Source organism: Balaenoptera acutorostrata, chromosome 11 (genome assembly GCF_949987535.1).
Source record: "Balaenoptera acutorostrata chromosome 11, mBalAcu1.1, whole genome shotgun sequence".
Lineage (NCBI taxonomy): Eukaryota > Metazoa > Chordata > Mammalia > Artiodactyla > Balaenopteridae > Balaenoptera > Balaenoptera acutorostrata.
The window spans coordinates 64,649,514-64,669,999 of NC_080074.1; the positions used below are offsets into that span (position 1 = coordinate 64,649,514).

At 39.7% G+C, this 20,486-nt stretch overlaps 1 protein-coding gene across 4 annotated transcripts in view; it reads right to left on the bottom strand.

Annotated features, from left to right (window-relative positions):
• DIP2B (disco interacting protein 2 homolog B) overlaps positions 1 to 20,486 on the bottom strand; it is a 246,157-nt gene that overhangs the window by 141,589 nt on the left and 84,082 nt on the right. The gene's annotated exons all lie outside the window — the stretch shown is intronic.

Consider the following 20,486-nt stretch of genomic DNA (forward strand, 5'->3'; position numbering starts at 1 on the left):
GCCAGGGAGCAGAATAAAGAAAAAAGAATGAAAAGAATTGAGGACAGTCTCAGAGACCTCTGGGACAACATAAAATGCGCCAACATTTGACTTATAGGGGTCCCAGAAGAAGAGAAAAAGAAAGGGTCTGAGAAAATATTTGAAGAGAATATAGTCGAAAACTTCCTAACATGGGAAAGGAAATAGTCAATCAAGTCCAGGAAGCACAGAGAGTCCCACAGAGGATAAATCCAAGGAGAAACACGCCAAGACACATATTAATCAAACTATCAAAAATTAAACACAAAGAAAAAATATTAAAAGCAGAAAGGGAAAAACAACAAGTAACACATAAGGAAATCCCCATAAGGTTAACAGCTGATCTTTCAGCAGAAACTCTGCAAGCCAGAAGGGAGTGGCAGGACATATTTAACATGATGAAAGGGAAAAACCTACAACCAAGATTACTCTACCCAGCAAGGATCTCATTCAGATTCGATGGAGAAATTGAAACCTTTACAAACAAGCAAAAGTTAAGAGAATTCAGCACCACCAAACCAGCTTTGCAACAAATGCTAAAGGAACTTCTCTAGGCAGGAAACACAAGAGAAGGAAAACACCTACAAAAACAAACCCAAAACAATTTAAGAAAATGGTAATAGGAACATACATATCGATAATTACCTTAAATGTAAATGGATTAAATGCTCCAACCAAAAGACATAGATTGGCTGAATGGATACAAAAACAAGACCCATATATATGCTGTCTACAAGAGACCCACTTCAGACCTAGGGACACATACAGACTGAAAGTGAGGGGATAGAAAAAAGATATTCTGTGCAAATGGAAATCAAAAGAAAGCTGGAGTAGCAATACTCATATCAGATAAAATACACTTTAAAATAAAGACTGATACAAGAGATAAGGAAGGACACTACATAATGATCAAGGGATCAATCCAAGAACAAGATATAACAATCGTAAATATTTATGCACCCAACATAGAAGCACATCAATACATAAGGCAAATGCTAACAGCCATAAAAGGGGAAATCAGCCATAACACAATAATAATGGGGGACTTTAACACCCCACTTACACCAATGGACAGATCATCCAGACAGAATAAGGAAACACGAGTTTTAAATGACACATTAAACAAGATAGACTTAATTGATATTTATAGGACATTCCATCCAAAAACAACAGAATACACTTTCTTCTCAAGGGCTCATAGAACATTCTTGAGGATAGACCATATCCTGGGTCACAAATCAAGCCTTGGTAAATTTAAGAAAATGGAAATCATATCAAGTATCTTTTCTGGCCACAACACTAAGAGACTAGATATTAATTACAGAAAAAAAACTGTAAAAAATACAAACACATGAAGGCTAAACAATAAGCTACTAAATAACCAAGAGATCACTGAAGAAATCAAACAGGAAATCAAAAAAAAACCTAGAAATAAATGAAAACATGACAACCCAAAACTTATGGGATGCAGAAAAGCAGTTCTAAGAGGGAAGTTTACAGCAATACAATCCTACCTCAAGAAACAAGAAACATCTCAAACAAACAACCTAACCTTACACCTAAAGCAATTAGAGAAAGAAGAACAAAAAAACCCCAAAGTTAGCAGAAGGAAAGAAATCATAAAGATCAGATCAGAAATAAATGAAAAAGAAATGAAGGAAACAATAGCTAAGATCAATAAAAGTAAAAGCTGGTTCTTTGAGAAGATAAACAAAATTGATAAACCATTAGCTAGACTCATCAAGAAAAAAAGGGAGAAGACTCAAATCAACAGAATTAGAAATGAAAAAAGAGAAGTAACAACTGACACTGCAGAAATACAAAGGATCATGAGAGATTACCACAAGCAACTATATGCCAATAAAATGGACAACCTGGAAGAAATGGACAAATTCTGAAAAAAGCACAACATTCTGAGACTGAACCAGGAAGAAATAGAAAACATAAATAGGCCAATCACAAGCAATGAAATGGACACTGTGATTAAAAATCTTCCAACAAACAAAAGCCCAGGACCAGATGGCTTCACAGGTGAATTCCATCAAACATTTATAGAAGAGCTAACACCTATCCTTCTCAATCTCTTCCAAAATACAGCAGAGGGAGGAACACTCCCAAACTCATTCTATGAGGCCACCATCACCCTGATACCAAAACCAGACAAAGATGTCACAAAAAAAGAAAACTACAGGCCAATAGCACTGATGAACACAGATGCAAAATTCCTCAACAAATTACTAGCAAACAGAATCCAACAGCACATTAAAAGGATCATACACCATGATCACGTGAGGTTTATCCCAGGAATGCAAGGATTCTTCAATATATGCAAATCAATCAATGTGATATACCATATTAACAAACTGAAGGATAAAAAGCATATGATAATCTCAACAGATGCAGAAAAAGCTTTTGACAAAATTCAACACCCATTTATGATAAAAACTCTCCAGAAAGTAGGCACAAAGGGAACCTACATCAACATAATAAAGGTCATATGTGACAAATCCACAGCCAACATTGCTCTCAATGGTGAAAAACTGAAAGCATTTCCTCTAGGATGAGGAACAAGACAAGGTTGCCCACTCTCACCACTATTATTCAACATAGTTTTGGAAGTTTTAGCCACAGCAATCAAAGAAGAAAAAGAAATAAAAGGAATCCAAATTGGAAAGGAAGAAGTAAAACTGTCACTGTTTGCAGATGACATGAAACTATACATAGAGAATCCTAAAGATGCTACCAGAAAACTACTAGAGCTAATCAATGAATTTGGTAAAGTTGCAGGATACAAAATTAATGTACAGAAATCTCTTGCATTCCTATACACTAATGATGAAAACCCTGAAAGAGAAATTAAGGAAACACTCCCATTTACCACTGCAACAAAAAGAATAAAATACCTAGGAATAAACCTACCTAAGGAGACAAAAGACCTGTATGGAGAAAACTATAAGACACTGATGAAAGAAATTAAAGATGATACAAACAGATGGAGAGATATACCATGTACTTGGATTGGAAGAATCAACACTGTGAAAATGACTATACTACCCAAAGCAATCTACAGATTCAATGCAATCGCTATGAAACTACCAATGGCATTTTCCACAGAACTAGAACAAAAAATTTCACAAGCTGTATGGAAACCCAAAACACCCCGAATAGCCAAAGCAATCTTGAGAAAGAAAAACGGAGCTGGAGGAATCAGGCTCCCTGACTTCAGACTATACTACAAAGCTACAGTAATCAAGACAGAATGGTACTGGCACAAAAACAGAAATACAGATCAATGGAACAGGATAGAAAGCCCAGAGGTAAACTCACACACGCATGGTCACCTTATCTTTGATAAAGAAGGCAAGAGTATACAATGGAGAAAAGACAGCCTCTTCAATAAGTGGTGCTGGGAAAACTGGACAGCTACATGTAAAACAATGAAATTAAAACACTTCCTAACACCATACACAAAAATAAACTCAAAATGGATTAAAGACCAAAGTGTAAGGCCAGACACTATAAAACTCTTAGAGGAAAACATAGGCAGAGCACTCTATGACACAAATCACAGCAAGATCCTTTTTGACCCACTTCCTAGAGAAATGGAAATAAAAACAAAAATAAACAAATGGGACCTAATGAAACTTAAAAGCTTTTGCACAGCAAAGGAAACCATAAACAAGATGAAAAGACAACCCTCAGAATGGGAGAAAATATTTGCAAACAAAGCAACTGACAAAGGATTAATCTCCAAAATATACAAGCAGCTCATGCAGCTCAATATCAAAAAAACAACCCAATCCAAAAATGGGCAGAAGACCTAAATAGACATTTCTCCAAAGAAGATATACAGATTGCCAACAAACACATGAAAGGATGCTCAAGATCACTAATCATCAGAGAAAAGCAAATCAAAACTACAATGAGGTATCACCTCACAGCAGTCAGAATGGCCATTATCAAAAAATCTACAAACAATAAATGCTGGAGAGGGTGTGGAGAAAAGGGAACCCTCTTGCACTGCTGGTGGGAATGTAAATTGATACAGCCACTATGGAGAAAAGAATGAAGGTTCCTTAAAAAACTAAAAATAGAACTACCATATGACCCAGCAATCTCACTACTGGGCATATACCCTGAGAAAACCATTATTCAAAAGAGTCATGTACCACAATGTTCACTGCAGCACTATTTACAATAGCCAGGACATGGAAGCAACTAAGTGTCCATCGACAGATGAATAGATAAAGAAGATGTGGCACATATAAACAGTAGAATATTATTCAGCTTTAAAAAGAAACGAAATTGAGATATTTGTAGTGAGGTGGATGGACCTAGAGTCTGTCCTACAGAGTGAAGTAAGTCAGAAAGAGCAAAACAAATACTGTATGCTAACACATATATATGGAATCTAAAAAAAAAAAAATGGTTCATGAACCTAGGAACAGGACAGGAATAAAGACACAGAGTAGAGAATGGACTTGAGGACATGGGGAGGGGGAAGGGTAAGGTGGGACGACGTGAGAGAGTGGCACTGACATATACACACTACTAAATGTAAAATAGCTAGCTAGTGGGAAGCAGCTGCATAGCACAGGGAGATCAGCTCGGTGCTTTGTGAGCCCCTGGAGGGGTGGGATAGGGAGGGTGGGAGGGAGGGGATATGGGGATATATGAATGCATATAGCTGAATCACTTTGTTATACAGCAGAAACTAACACAACATTGTAAAGCAATTATACTCCAATAAAGATGTTAAAAAATAATAATGATGCTGCTGCTATAAACATGGGTTAAAAAAAAGAAAAAAAGAACTCCTTTAGCAAAAAGGAACTATTTTTGTTTAGGAAAAAACTTTTTAAATATACAAAGTAGACAGTATAGGACAGTGTAAAAAGCATTGGTTCTGGAATAAAATGATCTGGTTAGTGATCTGGTTCTATTCTTAACTAGCTATGTGACTTTAAGCCAGTCATTTCCAGCCCTCTGTTAGTGTCCTCATCTGCAAAACAGGGATGTAAATATCCAACTTACCTTCCTCACAGTAATTTGTGTGTGTGCATGTGTGAGCAAAGGAAAGTAATAAATCTGAAAACCTTTTGAAAGTTGTTAGTAAAGGATCATTATCCTCATTATCATCAAAGCTGCATCTGAAGGAAAGGATAAAAAAGGAAAAGGAGGTATTTTTATTCTCGGTAGACAGGGAGAAAAGGAAAGCAGGATGCCTTGTAGAATTACCCACTTATGGATGACCAGAGAGGTAAAGTGGTGGCATTCACGAAGAATCTGGAGCTGGACAAGGATACATTTCAGAGCAATGAGAAGCAGCTGAAAAGCCAGGTAAAATAATATGTTCCAAAAGTCTCTAAGAAGGGGAGGATGTGGGGTGGGAATGGGCATGGAGAAGAAAGGTATGTATGTGAGGGATGGGAGGCAGGATGACAGAAGAACTTGTGTTAAGATTCTCCTGAAGAGTTTAAGGCCAGGATTAAGACTACTTAACAAAATTCTGTTCAAGAAGAGTACAACTTGTGTTGTAAGTTATATCCACTGTTCCCATGACACTACTGTTATCATTACCTTAAGTGATTTACCCAGTAAATCATCAGGATTCCCAGTTTGTCCCTCCTTTAAAGAAAAAAGAAAAAGTCCTTTGCTCATTAATGCAGAAATAGGTAGGTGTGGATAACTTGATGGCATTAAAGAAAGGAAAATAAACCAAACTCATATTTAGAAATTACTTAAGTTATTTCTGCATCTTACATCAGTCAGTCACATGTCTGCTTTGGACCCAACCTGACAGAATTAAGTGTGACCATGTTCTGCAAGAGCGTTCACTTCATGCCAGTGGGAGGTAGAAAAATATACTTGCCAAATGTGATAAAGAAAACTCTGAAGGGCTGAAAACAACTAAACCAATGAGTAAAACCATCCAAAGAACCTTACTGTTCATTTGTAACCTCCTCCCTTAAATGTGAGCATTCACTTTAATATAACATAACTTTATATTCACAAAGAAGACTGAAAAGATAACTATAAAAGAGAAGTTCTAAAATATTATTAAAGCACCCTACTGTTTCAGCTAAACAGGAGTCAGCATTCATCATACATGCTACTCTGACAAAGTCCAGGACTGCGCAGGAGAGGTCTGAGAGCCCTGCTCCCTGATTCCAGGGCGAGTTCTCCTGACCTCCCTCCTCTCAGACGCCCTCAGTCATCATGCATCCCAGTGCCGCCCGCTGACTCAAAGAAGAGATGCTCATTTATTAATCATACTCCTCCAGGAACAGGAGGCCACAGCACTACCTAATATTGTTATATTAAGATAACATTCTCACTTTTAACCTTTTCCCTCTCTAGAGTAATCAGAATAGTGAGGGAGCTTCTGTCTGTAAACTCTGAGGACAATGGATAAATTAAAAAATCATTTATATGAAATTCCATACTGCTGACAAAGAATCCAGACATTTCAATATTAGATGCCAGGTACAAATAAACTTATTTACAAAACAGAAGTAGAGTCACAGATGTAGAAAACAAACTTGTGGTTACCAGGGGATTGGTGGGGCGAGATAAATTGGGAGATTGGTACTGACATAAACACACCACTATATATAAAACAGATAACTAATAAGAACCTGCTGTATAGCACAGGGAACTCTACTCAGTGGCCTATATGGGAAAAGAATCTAAAAAAAAAAAAGAGTGGATATATGTATATGTATAACTGATTCACTTTGCTGTACACCTGAAACTAACACAACATTGTAAATCAACTATACTCCAATAAAAATTTTTTTTAAAATTAGATGCCAGATTTTCAACCACCTTTGCTTAAATTAAAATAACTTTTACAGTGATTTAAGAAGTTATGTTGTCAAATAAATGATGGATTTCCCATTCCAATATGCACTATGCAGGCCTTTAAAAAAAATGAAGTAAATCGATATATGTTGATATGGAAAGTGCTCTGAGAGTAACTAAGTGAAAAACAAAGTGCCGAAAACTTTGTACAGTGGAGCCCCTCCATATGAAGAGTACATCTCTGTGTGTATATGCTAGTTTGCCTAAAGGGCAAATTAATAGAAGGATTCACAAAGACTGGAGAAATATGTGAGTTTTTAAATATATAACAAAAAAACTAGCTTAGATAATTTTTTTTTGATTGATTGATTGATTGCTATGTTGGGTCTTCGTTTCTGTGCGAGGGCTTTCTCTAGTTGTGGCAAGCAGGGGCCACTCTTCATCGCGGTGCGCGGGCCTCTCACTATCGTGGCTTCTCTTGTTGCGGAGCACAGGCTCCAGACGCGCAGGCTCAGTAGTTGTGGCTCACGGGCCTAGTTGCTCCGTGGCATGTGGGACCTTCCCAGACCAGGGCTCGAACCCGTGTCCCCTGCATTAGCAGGCAGATTCTCAACCACTGCGCCACCAGGGAAGCCCCAGATAATTTTTAAAAGAAGTTAATGGAAATTTTTACTGATCTTGTATAAATATCTGACTATATTTAAAGTAAATATTACCTATTCTAGCATAAAAAGTAGAAGTAACCAAGTTTCAAAGAAATAAAACTGAGACAAGTCATAGCTATTTTTAAAACATGCAAATCATATTTATCTAAATACTTTGGGTAACTGAACTCCTTAGTTAGTGAATCTTCAGTCTACTTTAGTGCCAATTGAAAGCCATGTTTTTCAGGATCATCCAAACCAGGTCAACACTCTGAAAGTCTCCTGGTCTTGGACACAGTCAAAGCTCTAAGATTCAATTAGCCCCAGACTGGCTATGCACAGTAATGATCATCCTCAACTAACTATATATATATGGCTTTTGTTAACCTGTTTTACCACCATGCAAAACAGACACAATCCAACTCATATGGTCAAAACTTTGTCTTTAAGACCCTCTCCCAATTTCTCCCTTTTTCATTTCTACTTATGATTCTTATTTTATATTTCTAAAACAAACTCTATCCTTGCCAAAGGTCTTCTTTTATATACTAAGTTATATAAAGCACTGATAAATGAGATTAGATTCTTCTTACATGAACCAAAGTCTTAAAGCCATGGAGCTATCAGGCTGGAATACTGTGTATAAGATGGTAGCACCTACTGGCAATGTACTATAGAATTATTCAGCTTTACTGAACACTGTAAATACCTAAAAAACACAGAAGGAAAGAAACCATGTTCCAGAAGCTGACCTGGAGTTATGAGATCACAAAGGCACAAAGAAATCCCACCTTGAGGGTAGAAGAAGGAAGGGTGAGAGTAAAGGGGGAGAAGGGAGGAGCCCTTCAATACATTCCCAGGAGGCCATGTGCCAGAGGCCACTTATTTCTTTTCTCATTTTTACTTTAGTCCATCTGGAGATTTTTCTTCTGTGAATAAATGGCTTATTTTATAATGTAAATCAATACACAGACTTTTGGTTAATACATTTAATTGTCACAAAGAAAGAAAAAACTATACTTGAGAGACATGGATGTAGTATTCTCCTCAATGGCCACATTAAGTATAATCTTGGTGTACTTGAAGCTTTCTGTTAATAAAACCTTACCAGTCGGTACTTCCCTGGTGGCACAGTGGTTAAGAATCCACCTGCCAATGCAGGGGACACGGGTTCGAGCCCTGGTCTGGGAAGATCCCACATGCCACGGAGCAATGAAGCCTGTGCGCCACGACTACTGAGCCTACACTCTAGAGCCCATGAGCCACAACTACTGAGTCCACATGCCGCAACTACTAAAGCCCGCGCACCTAGAGCCTGTGCTCCGCAACAAGAGAAGTCACCTCAATGAGGAGCCCACACACTGCAATGAAGAGTAGCCCCTGCTCACCACAATTAGAGAAAGCGCGTGCATAGCAACAAAGACCCAATGCAGCCAAAATTAAATAAATAACATTAAAAAAAAAAAACACCTTACCAGTTCACTCTCCAGTTCTAACTATATTTACCAATACACAAAGGGACAGGAAACCTACTAGCTGTGTGCACCACTAGCTTGCTAACCTGCGTTTCCAGAGTCGGCATGGTTTTACTCTCATTAGAGCCAACAGCTGCCAAAGTGTTAATCCTTTTAGACCTTGAACCCAAGCTCTGTGATAATTTATGCGGCCAGTGTAACTTAATGGTATTAATAAAATAATTCTTTTAACATATCAAGTTATTCAAAGTAGAGCTCCTCCCTCTCAATAAGAGAAAAATGTCAAAGTAAACTAAAAAAATTGAATGACAGCTAAAAGCTGAAAGGTGGGGGAATTTCCTGGAGGTCCAGTGGTTAGGACTTGGCATTTTCACTGCCGGGGCCGGGTTTGATGCCTGGTCAGGGAACTAAGATCCTGCAAGCCGCATGGTGTGGCACCCCCTCCCCCAAAAAAGCTGAAAGGTGGGTCACCAATTCTGAAAGACAAGCCCTTTAAGACACCCAGGGCTGACACCATTAAGTTATTTTACCATTGTTAAAATAAACCAGATAATCTAAAAACCAGTCAGGCAAATAAAAACAGCAAAACACCTAAGTTGATATAAGACCAAGATAGACAAAACATTTTATCACATATCAAACTATAAATACCTATGTTACATTTGAGCTGGGCCAACTTTTTAAATACATTATTTTAATATTTCTAATGTCCTTTTCCTATTTGACAATTAATGTTGAGTTCTTAGATCAATAATCCAATCGCTAAACCACTTCACACTTACCATAAAGCCTTATAATGATTGAGTAGATGAATCTTAATCTATATCACAAGGTAATACATGTGACGAGGTAATATATGTACCAAGCTTCACGTTAACATACACTGAGTTTACTTCATATAATTAAAGAAAACTCTACTAAGTTCTAAAATTGGTCTAAACATCAGCCAAATAAAAAAGGGAAGTTTCTTTCCATCTAGAGGCCTCATCACTTAAAAATTAAACCTAAATTAATTCTCACAAAATCCCTTGAGGTAAACACTATCTTTACAGGTGTGAGAATCAGACCAAATGGAAAAGAGAAAAAGATATCATGGTTCAGATTCAAGCTTAGGATGACATTTGCTTCTGTGCTCTAATTTTAATTAATAAGGCAGCAGAGAAGGTTGCTTGTGTTTCAGCATATCATACTTGAAACAAAGGGGTAGCCTTCACACCATCTCCATTTGTGACCTTAGGCGATTCACTAATCTCTGACTGGCTTTTTTTCATATGCAAAATGGGTGGAATCATTTGTAAAATTGGGACATATATTTAATGAGCTGCTGCTTTGAGTTTAACATAAAGTCAACATGTTTGATCTTTCTAGAAGACTAAACTCAGCTCTGGTCTTATGCCAGGACATTAAGTCTAGAGCTATACATAAGTTCTACTTAGTGTATGGGTTTTAATTACAGCAAGAGTAGAAAGGTTGAGAAAGGTTGTAGGAGAAGTGTAAAACTCAGGTTTAGCTCAGACTGAAATTTAGTTGCCTGCTAAAGAGAGGAAGGGAAAAAAAAAAAAAAAAAAAAAAAAAAAAGGGCTTCCCTGGTGGCACAGTGGTTAAGAATCTGCCTGCCAATGCAGGGGACACGCTTCGAGCCCTGGTCTGGGAAGATCCCACATGCCGCGGAGCAACTAGGCCCGTGAGCCACAACTACTGAGCCTGCGCATCTGGAGCCTGTGCTCCGCAACAAGAGAGGCCGCGATAGTGAGAGGCCCACGCACCGCGATGAAGAGTGGCCCCCGCTCGCCGCAACTGGAGAAAGCCCTCGCACAGAAACGAAGACCCAACACAGCCAAAAATAAAATAATAAATAAATAAATAAAAATTTTTAAAAAAAGAACACTTAAAAAAAAAAGATTTAAAATAACACACACCAGATAGATACACAGAAAGAAAAAAAAATCAATATAATAAAATCTTAGAATAGCTTCAGGTTCAACAACTGGGCATTAAATTTAGCCCCCAGCTTCTTGGCCTTCATGGAGAAATGAGACAAATGATTTAGTTCCTACTATTTGAAAAGATGGTATACCTAACTTGTAAAAGGAATTTCCTATGTGAGTTCTGGTCCATAAACAAGCTAAAATTTTATAACATCAAAACTTGATCAATCTATACTTTTAAAGTCTAAATTCCTGTTTTAAAGAAAATGCTTTCACTGGAAATGATGATCACAATAATGATCCTCTAGTAGCAGCTGCTGTAACAATTAACCCAATGAGTCACTCCTTGGGCCACAACCGTGAACCTCAATCATTCCTCCAGTGGGGCGACAAATGCCATCTTTAAAGAGAGAAGGAAACCATGCTGTAAATGTTACTCTGCCCATCTACGCCACCACCTTACTTTCAACAGTTGCAAGGAAGAAAAGAGAGAAAAAAGAGCAGCATGAGAATCTTAGAAAATAATTAGCTCCCGATTAGCACATATTTGCACTGTAATATTCAAGTTTCTCCTCTTAACCTCTTCTAATTTTTCTTCCTGGAGGTCTTAAATCACTCAACTGTTTAAAATTTAGGTAACGAATCCTCCTCTGGCCCAAAAGAGCCTACAATATCTGCCCCCTGTTCACCCGTATCTACGGATCCCATCACCACTCTTCTAATTCACCAACCTCACACCCTTTGCAGTTCCTCAAATACATCGATTCTGAGGATCCCTGCACCAATCATTTCCTGTGCCTGAAACACACCTTCCCTAGACTTTCTCATAACATGGTTCCCTCTCATCGTTCCAAGTCTCAGCACAGTCTCTTATCAACGTTTTCAGAAACAATGTTTCTTATCACCCTAGAGAAAACAGCACTCTATAACCCATCAGTTTTACCTTATGTCATGGAAAATAGCGCACTACAGCAATTACTTGTCATTTTAAGGCAACCAGCAGGATTATCACAATTTTAAATCAATAAGACACTTACCAATCACTTCATTAAATCAAATGACTTTAAAGGTCCTCACCTTTAATACAAGTAATACTAATTCTGAACATTAAGAGAGTTTCCCTTATACATCACTTGACTTCACCAGTCCCCACTCCACCCTCTACACTTAAAACGTTCTATAGAAACAGGCACAACATCCAGATGGACAGTAGCGGCCATACACATATAACCCAGCAGCTGGGTTAAGATGGAATTCTAGCTATCATGGTCTTGTTACAGGTGCCTGTTCCCCACACAGTAGAGGTATACAACCCAGGGGATAGAAAGGTATCTCATTCAGATAGCATTCCCTAAAAAAGGTCCTCCTGATCTTCAGTGAAGTGACTAGTAAGGAAATAACTACTGTACATCCATTTGGAACTCTGAATATCTTGTGTAAGCACAATACAGTAGAAATACTAACAAAACAATTTCTAAAGCTGTTTCACCAATGTATTATTTCAAGGTTGGTTTTCTTGGGGGAGGGGTGGGTCAGGGTAACTGAACATATAAGTCTAGCTTTGCTTTCATTCATCAGTATTCTGTAGCTACCAAAATAAATTCTAAGCCTATAGATTACATTTTTATAAAAGCCCATGGTCCCAAGAGATAATTTTCTTCAAAATTTCTTTCCTATACCTTGTTTTCAAACACAACTAGGACAGAGTTTAAAGTATAATACAGCTTGTCCTTCTACTCTCTGATGGACCTCAAAACAGAAATGCAGGCAGAATGCTTGCAGTATGTGACAAGTAATTGGAAAACTTAAAGAGAACCGGTGGGAAGAGCAGAATAGAGAAGCACAAGTGGCAGGCAAGGTTTATGTGGATTTCTAGCTTTCAAAAAGGAACTGGAAACGGTTAAAGTATTTTTAGAGTTGTTGCTTCCACATATGATCTCAGAGTACAGGAGACACTACCGAGAGGAAGAAAACTTGAAAACAGAGAGACTTGGACTGAACTAGTACTACAGTATTGGCAACTTCCTAGGTGATCACAATCTGGCATAAATCACTTCTAGGCACCTCTGTTAATTAAAATAAGATGTTAGTCTTATTTTGGACAGAACCTAACAAGCTGTCCCATGAAAAATATTCCCTCCTCATCAAAGATACCTCCATAACCTCTAATAGGGCAGGTATCCAAAAGAAGGGGGGGGGGCAAAAAGTAAGTAACTTTCTTTCCTCCTTTCTTCCTTTCTTCCTTCCTTTCTTTCTCTTTCCTTCTTTCTTTTTCTTCCTTCCTTCCTTTCTTTCTTCATTCATTCATTTTTTTGGAACTGAAAGCAAATTATTTATTTTTTTAAAAAATGAAAAAAAAAAAGAAAGAAAGAAAAAAGAGAAAATTTACAGAAAACTTTTGAACAGAAGAAAGGTGCCAAGATGCAGAGGAAGAGAAACACGGGGACATAAGGAACAAAGGGCCCGGTGGGAGGGACCAGGAAGAACTGGTGGAGAGCCTGGAGTCACTTTTGCCTTCACATCAAGGATGAAGAGGGACTTCCCTGGTGGTGCAGTGGTTAAGAATCCACCTGCCAATGCAGGGGACATGGGTTCGAGCCCTGATCTGGGAAGATCCCACATGCCGCAGAGCAACTAAGCCTGTGTGCCACAACTACTGAGCCCACGTGCCATAACTACTGAAGCCCACACGCCTAGAGCCCGTGCTCCGCAACAAGAGAAGCCACCGCAAGGAGAAGCTCGCGCACTGCAACGAAGAGTAGCCCCCACTCACTGCAACTAGAGATAGCCTGCATGCAGCAACGAAGACCCAATGCAGTCAAAATTAATTAATTAATTAATTAATTATTTTAAAAAAGGATGAAGAGGGGAGAGCTGGTACCAGGGGCACTGGGATCTGGGGAGCAGAGCTGAACTGCGAGCTGAAAGCAGGGAGTCAGCACTACCCTAGGTCAGGCACCCCCTCTCCCACTGCTGCCCGAAATCCCAGGGAATCCCTAGCTACCTGCCAAGGTTCTGATGGTCTCTGTGGGAGAGGGAAGAGGTGAGAGGGGTGACCTACCAAGTCATAAGAAGGTGTAAAAAGCAACTTTAATTAGTCATCATGTAAATATTTTAATAAGGTCCATATAAGCAAGTGAAGGGTGAAACAAGAGGGTGGTCTAAAGGCTGTGCAGAGTCAATAACAGAACATCCACAGAACCTAAAAGGACAAGGGAATACATATATTAAACCATCACGCTGTACATGCTAAATAAATGCATCAATATGAGGACAGGAAAAGGGTACGAGAAAAGAGAAGGGGCCCCTGACTTTGTGCCAAGCTCCAATTTTACCTAGAAGCCAGCTGGCTTTACATATACTTCCAACTGGAGTGAAGAATGGAGTGAAGGTGCACACGTGTGAAAACAAAGTGTCTGCATCTGGAAGAGAAAAACCTCAGAGCAGACAGGCTTCAGTTTTACCTAATGTATACTACTTACTTTTTATTTATTTATCTATCCATCTATTTATTTATTTATTTATGGCTGCACTGGGTCTTTGTTGTTGCTCACAGGCTTTTCTCTAGTTGTGGTGAGCGGGGGCTACTCTTCATTACAGTACTCGGGCTTCTCACTGCGGTGGCTTCTCTTGTTGCGGAGTATGGGCTCTAGGCGCCCGGGCTTCAGTAGTTGTGGCATGCAGGCTCAGTAGTTGTGGCTCGTGGGCTCTAGAGCGCAGGCTCAGTAGTTGTGGTGCACAGGCTTAGTTGCTCTGCTGCATGTAGGATCTTCCCAGACCAGGGCTCGAACCCGTGTCCCTTGCATTGGCAGGCGGATTCTTAACCACTGTGCCACCATGGAAGCCTTACTACTTACTTTTATCATACATTCACCCATGGTTCAAAATCCAAAGATACAAAAGATATACATACAGTGAAAATATCATTCCCTCTCTTGTTTTCCAGTCAAATTCTTTCCTGAGAATTTGCCCAAAGATGCACATACTATAAGCAAAAGCACATTTTCATGTAGGCAAATTCTGATCTAGATGTTTATAATAATATATTTTTAAAAGCAGTCTTTGTTTTAAATAACTCACTGGCATCACACATATTCATACATTCCAACTTTTCTATGAGGCTGACTTCAAGACTGTTTTCTTTTCGGCCGATCAGCGCGGCTTGCGGGATCTTAGTTCCCCGACCAGGGGTTGACCTCAGGCCCTCGGCAGTGAACGCATGGAGTCCTAACCACTGAACCACCGGGGAATTCCCGAAGACTTTTTTTTTTTAAGTATCAAGAGAAGAGTGAAAGTTCTGGATTATGAAGTCTGGGTTCTTGCCTCAATTCTGTGCAAGTTTGGGAAAGTCCCACCATTTCTTCAGCATTCTCCCTTCTCTCTGTGGCCACCTCTTGAGTCCAGGCCACCATCAGCTTCTGCCTGGACCTGCCCCAGCCCCTCCACATCCTCCAAATAATCCACCCTCTTGCCTCCTCTAGGCCATTCTACTCAGGACTGTAGCTGACATAACTTTTTAAATGCAAATCTTTTTTTTATGTGAATGCTCAACTCTTTTGCAATCTTTTTACCATTTCGGTGAAAGCAGGAACAGAGTACATGATCATCCACAGCATACACAGTGAGGTTGGCAGTCTTTAGAGATCACTCCCTGAGTTGGATTCCCTCACTGAACACATGAAAAGACTGAAGCCCACAGAGACAAAGTAAGTGGGCCACATCTAGAATGCACTGGTTCACAGAATGCCATGATTATGTGGGAACCTAAAGGTCATTCATTCATTGATAAGTATTCGTCGAAGGCCGGGCACCGTGCTAGGTTTCAGGAACTGCGGTGAACAGGTGAGGTCCCTGACTTCTTAGAGCTTATATTTCTAGATATACTTCCAGAAAAGAAGCAAGTAAATACCCAAGATGATACTCTCTCACTCTCTTCATTGGAATCCCTATCAAAGTGTCTCCTCCTCTAACCACTGTCTAGAACAGCATCCCTCACTTCACTCCACCTGCTTCATTTGTCTACACAGCACAGATCACAGTCAGAATATGATATATTTGTGGTTTGTCTGTTTTCCCACTAGATGGAAGCTTCCTGAGTGTGTCTACCTCACTCACTGCTATCTCCCCAGTGCCTAGAACAGTGTCAGGCACAGAGTAGGCACTCAATAAATATTGCTGGAAAAAACAGATAAAGAAGAAACTGAGGTGGGCAAGTAGCCACTTCGGGAAGGTGATCAGAAAAGGGCTCTCAGACGAGGTGACATTTAAGCTGCATCTTGAAGAACAGTAAGGACAAGAGCCAGGAACAGATTAGCCCATGCAGAAGGAACAGTGAGTGTCAAGGCCCTGGGGCATGAAAGATCCTGGTGTGAAAGGGACAAGGTAGCCCTACATAATGAGGGAGGGGAAAGCAGTAGATGAGGCTGGAGAAGCAGGCAGGACCCTGAAGGCTATGGTGAGGAGTCAATAATTTACTCTACATGAAATGCCATCATTAAGGACTAAGCAAGGAGTTACATGATGTGGTCAAGTGTTTTTTATAGAGCACTGTACCTGTTGTGAGGAGAATAGTGTATAGAAGACAAAAATGAAAGCAGAAGAACCAATTAGGAAACTCAAGTAGTTTTCCAGTTGAGAAATAACAGTGATTTAGTGGTGAAACACAGATGGAGAGAGGTGAATGTACTTGAGATATGTACTAAGGTAGAATTGATAAGACAAGCTGATTGGCTGGATGGAGACAGGGAGGATTTAAGATGATTCCCAAGTTTCTGACTTGTGCAATTGGGTGTATCAGGATCTACTTACTGAAATGAAAAAGGATTGAAGGGGAAAAGCCAGAACTGTCTTTTGCACCCACGAAGCCTGAGTCATAGGTTACCGATCTCTAGGTGGAATTCAGAGGACAGGTCTGGGCTGCAGATACATACTCAGGAGTCATCAGCATAAAGGTGGCATTTAAAGCCACGGGAGTGAGTGAAATCACCGCGGGAAGGAGTACAAATAAAGAGAAGCAAGGCCCAAAACTGAGCCTGGAGGCATTCCAGCACTTAGAGGTCACACAGAGCAAGGGGAGGCAGTAAAAGAGAAGGAGGACTGGTCTATGAGACAGAAAGAAAACAACTAGATTCCATTGCAGAGGACCTGGGTGCTCTTGGCAATAATGGTTTCAGTGAAGTAGTGAGGAATGGAGCCAGTAATGTGTGGTTTAAAGAGTGAATGGAAGAGGAAAAAAAGTAGAAGAGAGAATAGACAACTCTTTTGAAAAGAGCTGTTGAAGGGGAGAGAAAGCGGGTCACGAAGTATCGACAGAGGTGGATTTAACAAGGGACGATTTCTTTCTAGAGACAGAGTGCACCAGAGCGTATCTGTACACTAACAGGGATGCTCTAGCAGACAGGGAGAGCCTGAAGATGGAAGAGGGAGATGGGGGACCACAGAAGCGGCAAGGTCCCTGTGAAGGAGGTGGGACACTCAGCACAAAGGAAAGGACTGTAATGGCGGGGGGGGGGGGGGGTGCAGGGGGAGAAACAAGTGCTTGCTACATTATAACCAGATGGAGGGAAATGAGAGAAGAGGGGCCCAGCTGCCAAAAAATCTCTAGATGTGGTGGAGGGCAGATGAGGGTGTCCCTCTGGACAGATTTCTATTTTCTCAGAGAAGCATCAAACAAAGCCATCAGCTGAGAGAACAGAAGTCTATGAGGTTTGAGGGAAAGGTACGAAATAGTCTTCTTAGAACCTGAGAAAGCAAACTTAACAGCTGGGCTTCCTAGCAGTGATGAAGCCCATTTCAGGCTGGGGTTATTTCTACATGGAATTTTAGTAACATTTTCTGTACATGGTAAATATTTCCTTCAATCAATTTTATTATTCAAATTTATACCAGGAATTAGATTTGTAATATCACCTTTGGAAATCACTGATCTAATATAAGTAAATGCCGCCCCCCCTCACCAAAATAGAATATTATGGACTCTCTACACATTCCCAGGATTTGATTCAATCATCTGATCACCAGCATCTTTAAAAAACAGACCAGACAACAAACCAAACAGACAAAAAAAATTATATAATCAGGGGAAATGTGACCACAGACTGAATATCTTACATATTTCTGGATAAAATTACATACTGATGCTTGATACGCTTTAAAATAATTGGAGGGGGTGGGAGAAAGCAGGTAAGGGTATAGATGAGATTAGATTGGCCATGTGTTGGTAACTGTTGATATTGGGGTGATTGGTACATGGAGATTCCCTATACTAGTCTCTCTACTCTGGTATGTGTTTGAAAATCTCCAATTAAAAAAGTAAAAACAAATAGTAAAAGAAATCCAGAACACTAAAATACAACCAATATTTATTTTATGCTTCCAATATAAACTAATATTCCAAAGTTTCATAGTTTTTTTTTTTTTCATTTCCAAAATTCTAGTTTGCTTAACAACAAACTAATCAGGAAAAGAAGCTATTATCCTTCCAAACAAAATTCGCTTTATTTCAAAAGTCACCACCTTTCTCTCTTGTCTGTTTTGTTGGATCAAGCCTGCCCCACCGCCCAGGTACCCCTGTACAGCCTGTACACTACTGCCCGACTTGGGGGTTCAGCTTCAGGCTCACCGGCTCCCACACTAAGCTCTGCCTCGATCACTATTAAAGGCAACATTTCGGTCTCAAAAATGAAAAGAAAAAGAAAAAAGTAAAATAAAAGTGACCATCTTTTCTTTCCTTCCTCAACAACTGTCTCATCGCCACAGCTCTTGGAACCACCCCAACAAACAAGCTCACCTTCACTAACTTCTCTTTTAGCCAAAAGAAGTAAAGGACCAAGACCAGAGGATCCTTGCCGGTGGGAATGGACTAGACAGCCCTCTGTGCTTCCCAGTGCCCCTGCTGCCTTGGTCAGGTTAATTTATACCAGAAGTAGCTTTTAAGAACACTTAACCACTGTGGTGAATGTGGGTAGCAAATGAATGCTACGGAGGAGAAGTCAGCACTGAGTAATTCCCCTCCTGGGATATAAGGTAGATCATATTTCTTCGATTCTACTAGCAATTCTCCTCTATCGCCTCCCTCATCTCTTTTCACCACCACCCCCTTCTAAAACCAAACTTGTGGCAAATAAAATGAATTGGACACCATATGACTGGAAAGAACCAAAATCCTATTGGACACCGCTGCTCCAGTTCTGCCTTGTCAATCTGAGGGTTACGTGACTGGTTTCACTGACAGAACTGGTTGCCCAGGAGGGTGGATATTATCTCTGAGAGCCACAAAGAATGTCTTCTCTTTGCACTAGGTGTCCTAAAAGTTTCTTAGCTTATCAATACATATCTGTTTCAGTGGTTCCCAAATCTGGTTAATTACAGGAATTTCTGGAAGAGTTCTTTTAAGATTTGGTTGGGGCCCATAAAAATTATTTTTAAAAGTCATCAGGTAGTTGTGTACTCAGGTATAGAAACTAATGATGTATTACGACCTGAGGCACAAACATAAGTCATATTCAAAAGAGTAACCTACCTCTAAAATCTTTAATTATTCTGAACATAATCAAAATATTTTCTCTAAATAAAACCACAATTCTAGATAATAGGCAAAGTAAAATCAAATTGTTAATTCAGCAAAAAAAATTAATAAAAAGCTAACAAATTACAAGGAAGGACTAACGCACAGTCTTTTAAGACTGGTATTATTGACATTTTGGACTGGATGATTCTTAGTTGATAGAGGCTGTTCTGTAGGATGGTAGGATGCTCCTATCATCTGAATATAAATTCAGTGAAAATCTTACTGTAACAACATAATGAGTGACTTTGCTGAAATGAAGGCAAGCTCTCTGACTTCTATCTACTAGAATGATAGAAGCATCCCCCCAAGTTGTGACAATCAAAAATGTCTCTAGACATTGCCAAACGTCCCCTGGGGGCAAAATCACCCCAGTTCAGGACCACTGGATTAAAGGAACTGGGTTTAAAAATAGAAGAAAAAAATTGCAAAAGTAGACTGAAGATACAGAAAGTTAAACTGTCTTCAAAATATAAAGCAATAGCATGAGGAGCACTGTTATTAGTTCTTTATTTTTATTAAAAACAAAACTAAAGGAAATGGACTTAAGTTATACAAGGGAGCATCTAGAGTACTCATAAGGAAAAACTTCTTAACTCCTAAGGTTTATTACAGCCAGGAAACCTTGAGGCCCTTTCCTGGAGATAATTAGAATGAAAAGGCTGTGATATGACTCAGAAGATTTGGGACTAGAGTGTGTAGGTCTGACAGACCTATCGAGGGCCCTTTTTAGCCTGAGAATCTCTCCCGCCCTGGAGCCTGAAAGACTCCTTCAGAAGGAAAGCACTTGAGTCATAGTTAATGTCTCCCTCTGGACTCAGGTCCATGTGATGTGACCAGTTTCTGAATGCACACAGAGCAAGCCAACAAGGCTAGCAGGTTTATGGCCCTTCCTTGTTGCTTGTGTCCCTTAAGGCCAAGGTGAGGCTGTGAACTAGTCTTCTCTTCTGTGCGCAGGGTCAGGCCTAGCATCGGCCTAGTGCCCGTGCTGAGGCTGCCAGTCCAGAGTGGAGCTCGACCAGTAATGGTATTCAACCCAGATCAGTGCATC